We start from the raw sequence: 9,470 nt of genomic DNA, 5'->3' as shown, positions 1-9,470 counted from the left end.
GGCTCAAGCTGTACTAGTAATGCCTGAGAAGCTGTACTAGTTTATATTCTACAAAAATTGACAGGGATTGAATTTGCATGTTACAGTCATTTTGGGTTGATCTTGTGTGCAAGATTCAATGGAGAAAACTTGTCACCTAACATCTCCCGCTTGGTAATTGGTAGGCGCCAAAAGGAACAGAACCTCTTCTTAAGACTGCAATTTGATGTCTGAATGAATCATTGCAAATCCCCTGAGGCATGGTATCGATTGAGACTGAACCTAAAGAACACTGTGGCATACTTGACTGTCAGATATTTAGATAGACGTGGTGCTTTACAGGGATCGTGATACTTCATCGATTTGCTAAAGCATAATAGAATGGTTTTGAAATTTTGGCGGTTTTTACTTACCCCCTTCACTGATATTTGATTGATTTTCAGTCAAATCAATGACTCATTTATCAGAGTCAAATTCTTTTGAGGTTAGTACCTCTTGAATGATCCATATTCAAGTTTATTTCAAGATCTAAGGTTTTGATCTCTCCACCAGAATTTCGGTTCTATACCATCACCATCTAACTATCCTGCATCACTAAACCAGCAGTACATGCACAATATTTTGGCACCATGTGATAACAGAGACAAGTCCCACCTTTATTTTCTTACAGAATTGCAACATTTGTTGCTACACAACAACTGAACATGATACCATGACCTAACAGGTAGTTAGAATAATCCAATTAAACAAGTTGTACGCCTTTGACCAATCAACTGGAAGGTCTGCACCGACCAGAGGGATCACCAATTAGAAATACATCGGGAGTTTAACCATGCTAAGCATCAAACTACCATTTATGTTGATGACACTACTTTAAATGGGTTCAAACCAGAAACATTTAATTGATATTAAGGTCCAATGCTCTCTATAAGCTCTCTAACTTGGATTGCTTATTGTTTTGAACAGAACAGAGACATGACTATTGAAAAGGCTTCAGAGCTTTGCCAAAATTTATGCCTATTACTTATTTTCACTTGTTTTCTCCACATTTCTCTATCCAAATAAATGTAAAAAAGTAAAAACTAGCTTCGAAATTTCTTAGTTTCCCATAATTTGTTCCGAATTAAGTTAAACATATATGACCAAATGGTAACTGTTTCAGACATGTTATGAATGCCCAAAAGTGCAATACTCCAATACCTCTCTTTAATTGTAATATCCTATGTCCTCAAATTTCTTTCTTCCTTTTTTGTACCATCGAATTTCTTTCTCTTGTAAGAGTACAGACTCAACCTCAGTATTTAGAAGCGGAGACTGAGCTCTCCTTGACACATAATGGCCAACGCTCTTCAAATGATAGTTGTAAAACATATTTAGAATTAAAATAAGCACTAAGCAAGCAGTTTATTTTCGCCTTTAGAAACAGTTTATCCTTCTTGTGCTTTTCCTTTCCTTTTTTTTTTTTTACCTTTTCTTTTGTTTTCATTCCAGTTACAATTCAAAATAAATCAGTTTCCTTGATCGATAATTCAGACGATCAATATGAAGATTTCCTGTATAAACAACGAAAACAAAGAACTCATATGTTTATTAAGAATGTACATGATACAAAAGAACCAACCCCCAGCCCCACCAAAAATCTAATCCTTCTTTTCTTTCCCTTTTTTTACATTGACTATCTATCCTAATGGAGGAGAACTAAGGACCAGAGACGATGAAGAAGAATGGAAGACCGATACTCCCCGCCCCCCCAAAACAAAGATATCTTTCACTTCACCTCCCACAAAAATCTCCCTTAACAGAACCCAGCTCAAATCAACCCGTCAACTGACACCTCTGCAGAGCTTGAATCAAACTTGAAGCATTTCTTCTAATCTTCTCATTCTCATCTTCCAGGAATCCCAAACAAATTTCTTCAATCTCCTCTCTCTTCGCCTGCCAACGCATTCCTTCATTACAAGAACAGAGTGAATTCAACGTGGAGAGAGCGTGTCGTACCCCGCGTGGACTACCATTGAGCAACACCCGAACTAAAACCCCGACAAAACCATCGAGCCTTTCCATTTCTTCTCTACCTTCTCTGCATTTGGCCAACAGGCTGAGAACCTCAACAGCCCTTTCGACCCCGGAATCGGCCATTTCGACCAAAATTGGCACCGACCCACATTCTACAGCTCTCCTCTGGTTATCAGGGAAGGAACATAAGGCGTAAAGCGCAGTGGCTGCCTCTTTCTTTCCCCTCCCGTTCCCGTCCCGAAGGAGGGAAACTAGACCTCTAACCGCATATGGGTAGGCACCGATCGTCCCCTTGTTAACTTCCACAACGGCAAGACTCGTGAGCATAGTGGCCGCAAGGGCCTTGCAGTTGGGTGCCCCACCTTGCAAAGCAGAAACGACACGCGCAATTGCTCCTTCGGCAACCAAGCCCACCTTGTTATCGTCATCCAAACTAAGGTTCAACAGAAGCGAAAGCGCGGATTCTTTGATATTGGGATCAAGGGAACCAACGCAATTAAGAACCGCGGAAACAACACCAGAATCCGTTAACCTCTGACGGAAGGCGGGGTTCCTCTTAGAGAGAGGGTTGAGTTGGTTGAGCGAGTCAAGTTTGGAGTCGATAGAAGAAAATGGAGAGGTGAGAATGGAGATTATGGCCTGGGGTTCAGGCAAATATTCCGGCTTTGGAGGGGATGAGAGGGTAAAGTTGGAAATAAGGCTCCTGAGAGCGTGGTTTGGGATGAGCGAGGGGTGCTGAGGGAGGGGTAGTTTTGTGATAGGGCAGGTCCGGTTGCCGGTGTCTAACCACCGCTGTATAGAAGATCGGTCGAAGGTGTGACCAGAAGAGAGGATGACTGGGTCGGACATTATCTCTAATGAAATCGGACACTTGAAATCATCGGGAAGCTGAGTCGCCATCCACGACCTCGACTCGTTCCTTCTTGCGCTGCTTTCTGATGCTGTGTGTGAAAGAAGAAGAAGAAGAAGAAGAGAAAGTAGCGTTGTAGGAGGTTTTGGTGGGTTTACTTCGATTTCCGTCCTGGGGTTCTTCTCCTGCAGCACATAACAGTATGAGGTTGAGGACCCTAGCTTTGTTAAATTAAGGACGAATAAATATGGTTACGAGAATGCCCTTACAATTTGTCCGAAATTTCCAGTAGTTATGGAGAGGACGAGTAAGATGGGCAGTTGAACGGAAATTTGAACCTTAAAGGTTACTTTGGACATTTGATACTTTCTATAATTTTTTAAATTTTGTGGATTTTGTCGGTAGCTTGATACAAAGGGGACCGAGGCGCTTCTTTTCGCAAAGCAAGAGGAAGAAGAACCCGAGAAGAACGAAAGCCGGCCCACCATCATCATCATCGCCCTCCCTGCTCGGCTGCTCTGCTTTTGTATTAATGAGAAAGACAAAAACCAAAGAAAAGCAGGAATTTTTAGATCTTAACCGTGAGAAGGGTAATTTTGGTAACCGGAAAAACATTTTCATGGTATTAATATTTAACGGTTCCAAACTAGAGAGGGTAATTTCTTGAAGGAAAAATGAAGGCCCGCGGCCCGCTCCCCCTCGGTTCATTGCGAATTGGTGCCCCGCGCATTTACCAATTTGGCCCTTATAGGATTTGGCCTTCGCTTTATTAGAAGCAACGGAAGGTGAAGGTGACAAAAACCATGCACCCATGCGTGCGTGGCAGCGTGGGCATTCAAATGTTTTTTTTTTCAGGGGTTGGTGTTGGTTGGTTGGTACTGAAAGGTCAAACCGATAAATGGACGAGCAGAAGTTCCTGGAAATTGTATGAACTAAGCGGAACACGGAGGGGGTACTTTTGGGATATAGAGGTTTTTCCTTCTCTTTTTATTTTAAATCTGTTTTTTGAGGAGGGCAAATACTGTAAATAAACAGGGGATTTGACAATTCCATACCATGTATAAGCGCGTTGTTCTATTTTATTTTATGTATATCTTCCTGTGGTACGATGACAAAAGTGACGATCCAAGGAAGGGGATCGATGTCCGTACTATTAGGTGACAGCTGGCACGAAAGTGACGGCTTAGATATGATATGATTGATGGAACAGGCATAGTCGGTATAGTTTTGGAATTGAGGAGCCTCTACAAAACCATTGTTTTGGAATTTTTATTTTTATAGCATATAATCTGTACAACGGGAGATTCGGATCAAACGATTTTACAGCTATGTGCATAGTGCACCACATGGACAAGCGAGGGATAGGAGCGATTGGCCTTACGCTGCTAATGATCGACGCGTTTATTCATTAAAATTTGGGTCATTTACCAAAACGTACTCTATACTTTGTATTTTATTATACCCAAAACTAAATTCACTAAAATACCCCTAAAATATGTAACCGATAATCGACAGAAGTTGAAAATAGCAATTTTAACCTTATTATCATTCAAACAAATTTAATCTACAGAAATTGAAAATAAAATATCATTTGTTGACCCGGTAACAATTATTTCCATGTAAAGAAGGATTACAACCCATTGAATGATAAATAATCGTATGTACAATTATTCTTTCTTCTTGATTTTATTAAAGTAAAACTTTTTTTTAAGGATATGATAATCAAATCTTTTTTTTTTTTTAATATAAGTTTCATATGGAGTTTTAGGGACATTTTTGAAATAAAAAAAACATGAACTTATATCTTTAAACAAATTTTATCTATTTATATGATCAAATTACCATTTCTATTATAGACTACATAGCAAATTAGCAATACTGCAATACTACAAAGGATTCCTAACAAATAGTTAATTGAATAAATTAGACAGCAATACAAAGGGTTCACAAAACTACAATAGATGTTTAATCTGATTACGTAAATGACTAAATTTTTCTTCAGGCTGAAGTTCAATCTGATTACGTATATACCAATGAATGCGTGCTCCAAGTGTCGTTATTTTAAGGAGGGAAAAATAAATTCGGTCCACTACATTGTGGATTAGGGGATAGGGAGTGAGGAAGGTGTTTGGATTGAGTTTGGATCCATTGACTACAACACATCCAATCGTACGTCTGAAAAACCGGTTGTAATTTATATCCCCGATATTCGCAACATCAGGTTGAGTGAGCGTGGCCAGCATTGCATACGTTAGAGACTTTAAAAGAATTAACAAATGGGTTTTGTTTTGTTTTCAGATGGATGGGGGTATGGGGTATTGGATTTTCATGGTAAGAATATTGGAGAGGCGACAAGTGTCACACATGCAAAAAAGCGGGACCCATGCTTTTTTCATGATGAAATCTTTAAATGCAAGGCCATATGAAACAAGATGTAGCGCCCAGCCTGCGCCTACCGTGACCGAAGGTCCGAAACCAAAACCACAATGGTCCACAACACTGAACCCCCCGCCCTTCTTCCCGGCCACCCATTAAAGACAATTTTAATTTTTAAATTTTCCTTACAGAAGATGAATAAAAATCAAATTGGTTTAAGTAGGCCCAGCTTGACATAATGGGCCATGGTGAACCCAGCCCACTCAAGCGACTCATATCTTGATCCAACATCCAGGATCAATTTGGACCCGATGGTGGTCGGAATGAGAAGTTGAGAAACTTCTCTGAATTGTTCCATGTGCTAAATCCCTCCAATCCACGTCATCCCGTTATGATGTTTGTGGTGGCCCAAGTTAAAAGTAAGAAAAGAAAGGAAGGGAAAGGCAGGGAAACGTATTCAAGGTTTGTAAGAGTTTTTCTACCTTTTCCTTTCTTTTCTTACTTTTTCCTTCAAACCAAACATAACCCTAAAATAAGGGAAACGTGGCAAGGGCATTTGGGCTGAGGGAATTGAAGTGGGTAGAGGACAAAATGTTGGACCATTTGGGCCCCCAACGATGATGCTACCCTGTGTTGGGTTATTTAGAAGGATAGTTCATAGTTCGTAGTTCATAGTTGTGCTGTGGGTTGGGTGTAAATGTATTAAACGTAATTGGGTGGCTGCCAAATGCCAAGCGTTATTCAATTATACGTGCAGCCAGACACCCCCCCTGTCTAATCATGTCGAGGTATGAATATGACAGTGCCGCTTCAAAAGCCCAAAGTATAAGCATGCCATCACAAGGGAAAATCCCTTATAAAAACCCCTAGATTTTAACCCATACGGTCAAATGAAAATTGCCCAATCCTCTCCGGTTGCACTTCAAATAAATTTATCACTTCACTATAGTTTGAAACTTATCGAGTTATCTTATCCCATCTCATTTTTACCGTAGAAAAAGTACCCAATCATCCTTACATGCACGCCTTTCTTTAATTCTAAATGTTGGGCTTTTGAAGTTCAAAAAAATAAATAAGGTGAATCCTGTATTGTTGTCATTGATATTGCAATGGGATGCCCACTAGACCGAAACTTGCCCAGTTAAAAAGACGGGTGGGGACTGGGGACATACACGTGAAAAGATAAATGATTCATCCACAACTGGGAAAGATTAATGTTTCTCTCCCTCTCTCTCGGTGGATCATGATTCACGAGAAGTGAGACGTGTGGGCTGTCGACTTGGGTTGGGCAAATATTGCTCTTTATTTTACATACAAAATTCAGTAAGAATTGGCCGTTAATGGTTTTTCTAAAGTTTATAGCTTTTCTAAGTTAACAACTATTTTTAGTTTCAATCATATTCATATACAAAGAATAAAAGCTTTCTAGCCTTTTAGATAAGGAGGATGTTACAATAATAACAGAGGAAGAATGGAGATACTATTCAACATGATTTGCTAGTTTAATAGTTTAATCAGCGAATCAACGAAAAGACGAAACCAATTAAGGCTACGAAGAGCCCATACAAAGTCTATTAAAAATATAAATTATAAAAGAAGCCCATACAAAGCGCAGGGAATGAGACACATAACAGTGACGAATTTTGACTTCCCATTGCCTGTTGATAATGTCTAGCGTTTTTTGTTATGTAGGACAATAATAGTGGAGAAAGAGAGCCCACTGCAAAGTATATGACATTGGTGGGACAACATAGAGTGGCGGTGGATCAGTAATATGACCAAAAAAAAAGTAGGAAAACCTTTATATGAATGCTGGTCATTAGAGAGAGGATTCGAATCTTAGATCCCCTTAAATCCCCTACATCTATGGGGTTTTACTCTTCAGTCCTTTCTCGTAAATCTTAGTTCCATTGTATAAATGGGGTAGATGTCAGTTCTGAATTGATGCTAATATATGAGTGGATATTGGTGTTTAGATAGAGGTGCTTGAAAACCATCACAACTTTTGCAAGAGAGATTTCCTATCAGCATCGAAAGAAAGAGAGAGTAATGGCATATAGTCATTTAATGCAAGTAAATGACCTGCTTTTAGAATTATTTTGATGTACTGAGTAATTTTTTGTTGTAAACTCTAATTGGATTGTACAGTTAGAACAATATCAAGTCGGGGTAAATGAAAGTGAAACATAGTTTCATAGTTTGAATTATTTTAAAATAAAAAAAAAAAACAATACAAATTTTTTAAATAAACTGAACCATAGATTTCTCTAATTAAACTTTATAGATGTGAGGTGGTGTGTTTTTTAGGTTCATAGGTGGGGGCTGTTCCTACCAAAAAAGTCCTTATTGTACGGATTGTATTAAAGGATATCCATAATTACATTTTAAATTTTATTATTTATATATAATCAAGTATTATTTATAGGTTATATTTATTAATTATATTGTTAATAAAGGATAATATGATAATTGCTTTGTTTATAGATAAAGTATATAATTAACTATAACTTAATTAATCTTAACGAATTCATAATATAACATACAATTAGTATTTTTATTTTCAAATTCACTTAATTAAACAAAAACTTTAAATTTGAAATTATAATTTATTAATTTCAAACTCACTTAACTTCAAGTTTAGGCTTGGGCTCAACACTTCAAGCCTGGCTTGAGCCCTGCATGACCTATATATATTTATGTGATAATTTATTATATATGATATTTTATATTATAACATGAATAAAATAATTTTTTATATACATATTAGATGGTATATAATATAAAATATTATATGTATTCACTATTTTATAGATATAGCCTTGGATTTTGGCTCCACCCCATTTAGGCCTAGGTTATAGCCCTTATTACAATTGTTAAGCCTACGCCAAGCCTCTGTAGGGTTGGATGTAAGCTTATGTTTGGCCTAGAACTTGGGTTAGGCCCAAGCTTAAGTCATAACCGTATAAAATGTAATAGTCCCATCCTAGTGCCGACCTACCTCGGGCCATGGTCACTAGTACGTAGTTTTCCATCCATTTTAATTCTAATTAATACAAGTTTATTAATAAACAAAAAAGCATTAGTAAGAAATCATTTACACGTTTTGAAATTAATTTTTATAATTTATTATCCATTAAAATTATATTTAAAAATAATGATAAAAATCAATAAATCTAATAATAATAAACTAGAAATTATAATTAATAAAAATAATGAATATATTTTAAAAACATTGACTTTAAAATTGGATTTTAAGTTTGTAAAAATTAATAAAACTGATAACATAAGAAAATAAACTTAACACTAATTTATCCAATAATATATAATCATAAAATAATATTTGGATTGGAATCAATATCACTTTTGGATCTAATTGAGAATATTGCAAGGTTTGCCACAATTACTTTTAGGGGGCATTCTTTTTCTGGATTTTGAGAGGGGGGAAAGTTGGTCAATGGGATTTTGATTCCCATTGACCAAGAATCTCATGTTGTTTTTTCAGATTTATGTGAGGACCAGGGAAATTTTATTTTCCTGGGTATCACTTATTTGGGTAAGTGATACCCATCTCCTAAGTGGGTAAATAACTTTCCCACCTAGGGGGAAAATTGCCAACACTTGAATAGGCAAAAATGCCCCTTTTAATGATGGATTCTTATGGCTAAAATGGTTATTGCCCTATTTACATGAAAAATAAAAGAACATGGGTAAATGCACTTACGCAAATAAATCTTTCCTAGGAAACACTTACCCGGGTAACCAACTTACCGAAAAGCGAATGGGGCCTTAACAAAGTCTGTCCATCACAGGAGCCCCACCTAGTATGTTACTTATAAAGAGAATCTTCTAGAATTGTGCCATGTCATCAAGGTTAGTCATTAGGACAAACCAAATGACAACGTAGCATGGATCAAGCTGGGTTTGTTGGCAGTTTGCAAGTCTATGCTCTTACGCTTCCAGCTTAAAATCAATATTATGTGGGCTAGAAATTCATCAAAGACGTAATTAATTAATAGTTTCCAATGTTATGAAGTGGATTAAGAAATCTTAATAACAATATAACCCTCATTTACAAGTTACTAAACATTCAACTAAAGCAAGGTTATAAAACTAATCACTTTCTCTCTAAATCCCCCAAAATCCCTTGTGAATTTCATTTTGTGTTGAATTCCCCTTTGAACTACCACAGTTCACAAGTTAAGAAACCTCCTTAAGTCTGGCTTGGACAAAATTTTAAGCCCACGGGCTC

General features: G+C 37.3%; 1 pseudogene across 1 annotated transcript; it reads right to left on the bottom strand.

The window, feature by feature from the left end:
• Positions 1-1,537: 1,537 nt before the first annotated feature.
• LOC148878022 (U-box domain-containing protein 8 pseudogene) lies at positions 1,538-4,072 on the bottom strand (annotated as a pseudogene). Its single transcript, XR_016099999.1, has one exon. The product of XR_016099999.1 is annotated as a U-box domain-containing protein 8 pseudogene (transcript).
• Between the last annotated feature and the right edge of the window lie 5,398 nt (positions 4,073-9,470).

The sequence above is a fragment of the Nelumbo lutea genome, chromosome 1, assembly GCF_056320005.1.
Source record: "Nelumbo lutea isolate HS-2025 chromosome 1, American lotus-T2T, whole genome shotgun sequence".
Taxonomy (NCBI): domain Eukaryota; kingdom Viridiplantae; phylum Streptophyta; class Magnoliopsida; order Proteales; family Nelumbonaceae; genus Nelumbo; species Nelumbo lutea.
Note: the sequence above shows the minus strand (reverse complement) of the source record. Positions and strands in the feature narration are given on the sequence as shown.